Source organism: Branchiostoma belcheri, unplaced genomic scaffold (assembly GCF_001625305.1).
Source record: "Branchiostoma belcheri isolate BF01 breed outbred unplaced genomic scaffold, Haploidv18h27 scaffold89, whole genome shotgun sequence".
Lineage (NCBI taxonomy): Eukaryota > Metazoa > Chordata > Leptocardii > Amphioxiformes > Branchiostomatidae > Branchiostoma > Branchiostoma belcheri.
This window is the reverse complement of record NW_017804564.1, coordinates 392,662-395,590: the sequence shown is the minus strand read 5'-3', so window position 1 is coordinate 395,590 and position 2,929 is coordinate 392,662.

Sequence of the window (2,929 nt, the reverse complement as noted above, 5' to 3'; positions counted from 1 at the left end):
TAGCATCTCAATAACAAACATCAGTCATAAACTGTAAAATTTATCCAAGAAAAGGAGAGAAAAACCATGATATTATTGTGATTTTCCCTGGTTTGCAGGGACTTTGCTTGTGCCTATAATGTGTGCATAGATATAGCAACGAAATGAGTATACAATGTTTCTGTACAATATGGTATTGACGTGAATGAGAGTAAATACTTCTTCATATCTGTAAGACTTAGTTGAGCTAAAACATTAGACACAATTTGGATGAATTCAGAAGAGCATAATTGCTATTTGAAGTTTCTTTGTTCTGTGTAACATTCAATGAAGTGCATTATTCACATGGAATATATTGAGTGATATCTGTTATAATGTTGTATTGATGAGAGTGCAGCGTCTAAGCAGTATCCAATACATGATAAATGTTTATGTTGTATTGATGAGAGGGTAGCGTGTAAGCATTACTAGTATCCAATACATGAAAAATGTAATACTTTTGTACAATACGTTCTATGCTCAAAATGAAGTTGTGTTAAATTCTACTCATCGTCAGGGTTCCTTCTTTTTATGTATACTGTTTAGTATGGACTATATTATATAGTGACTGATTAAATGTACAAGTTGTTTCTTTTCTTCTGAAAAGCGAAGAAATTGCCATGTATTTGGGAAGGGAGTACAAAATAAAACGGTAAACAGAAATGTTCTTGGTCTTCTTGTGCATCTGGTGAAGAATAAGATGTTTTTCCTCTGGACATCCCCACTTACACACACCTGTCCTGTGTTTAGAGTTTCTAAGTGCAAGCTGTGTAGGGAACTAGTGCAGTAAACGTAAACGTTCAAAGTAAAAAAAAATATTAGTCTTGTAGTGTTTGTGATCGAGTGTGAGTGTACATGCATGTATGCGTGCGTATGTGTGCATTTGTATCCTTGTCTGTGTGTGGATGTGGAGAATTGCCTAACTACAGATCACAAAAGGCCAGGCACAGGGAGGTAGGTCCCAACTGCTGACTTGGAGACAGCAGGAAGTTGGCCAGGAGAGTCTGTTGACCTAAAGGCTGTGGAAAAAGACAGAAAGAAATTTACCAACACAATATTTAACTCTAGATGCCTCTATAGCCAAACATCTGCACCACTGTTAAAATCCTTAAGCTAGTTAAGGATTAAAACCCCACAAAAGTCGGCTTAAAAACCGTCAGGGGTAAAGTCTACACTTCCTATCACGGGCCAGGAGGAACTATTTACTAATTCTACAAGTAGTTCTTTTAGTGGCTGCAATACTATGAAATTGGCAGGGCAGGCTCCATTTGCCAATTTGATAAAGTCTTGCTATACCAATTTGACATATCAGTACAATAAGAAATTCCTATAAAAACGCCATAAACCTGTGAAGAAAGAGGCCGAAGCCCAAACCTCTGTTTGGAGAGTACTTAGTCTATTAAACGCACGAGCGGTTGCGTAACAGTTCCGCCCAACTTCGCTTGAACACCCGGCGTTTGCCCCTCCCCACGCCCGGCTGGAGAGACAATTTGTTGTCGCCTGAGTACCGCACCTGTCAGGGGAAGGAAAACATGTTTGAGAACAGGGCGGGCGCGGGGACACAAATAACTTCGGGGAGAAGGTAGAGCTATCAGGTGGGGAGAGTAGAATTCTTGGGTCTCTATTAGAGCAGTGTCGCAGTAGGAACAACAAACGACAATAGAAATATTCTAAGAACGCATTACGTAAATATGGTCTCCCGCGACAAAGTTCTTGAATTCGAAACACTTTTTCTCTAATACATGTTTATTCATTTGACTTCCATGGTGTACCAAGGTGTTGCAAAACGCTATTAGCTATGATATAACATTTCTATAACCCAGTTTGTTTTTTACCTTGCTCGTTATTTTATTTGATTAATTAACTAATACATCACCCAGTGGGCCCGTTGTATATGTGGAACTAGCTAGGTATGTCATCATATGATTTGTACAAACGTAAAACAATTACCGGAAGACATAGAGGCAACCAAGCCAGCTACTTTTGGTCTACTTTGTTCAGCCAGTGAACTGTTAGATCCAAGTATGTTAACCTTTGTGGCCAAGTGATTAACTCTACTCAGTCTAGCCTCAGCAAAACAGTCCCTAAAGACTGAACGGACTTATTTTGGTGGGCTGTATTGTACAAAACCATCTTTTACCATTCAGAAAAGGTTGAACAACACTTTGCTTTGTGTCCTGACCAGCTATTCTTGTTACAGTGTTTGCGGGTACTTTTGTGTAACACAACACTTATAACTCAAATTGATGAGAGATTTAGCGTAGCAGTTGTTAAGGGTCAAGCAACTTTATTTCAAGTGGACTCCATTGTAAAAACAGTTATTTTGCCATCAAGGACATGTTCAACAGCGGTCCTTTCTGTACCGAGTGACAGGCCGTTTCCGTTGCCGAGTGCGTGTGAGATTGACGGGATGTCAGGCTGTTAGCCTTGCTAGCAGTCTCCGTCGGTGGCGTTTAATTTTTTTTTTTTGCAGTGTGTTTGTCTGTTTGTTTGTTTATTTGCTTATGTGTCCATAGCTATTTATAGTGACACAGGAAGTAAGGGGGAATGGTGTAACCGCAGACTAACAGGAGGTAGTGTTATGTGTATAGGACGAAAGTTCATAATGTGCCTTATAAAAACTCGATTCTAAAATTAACAGTGGTTAAGTTATAAACTCTAATTGTTGCCGTGTTTTCAAGAACTACTGTCATTGCAAAATTGATATTAGCCATCACAATTGTTGGTAAACAGCAACAAGAAAGTGCAATATTACAAAATTACAGATTACTATTAAGGTTTGTCCTACTTGTTGTTTCCCAAGTGCATGGGTGAAACGGGAGTTAAAAAAACATTACAATAATTAGAAAGCAGTGTGTGATATCAAAAACGCCGCAGAGGACTTTTACGTAGGCTAGCGCCGTGTGTGTGG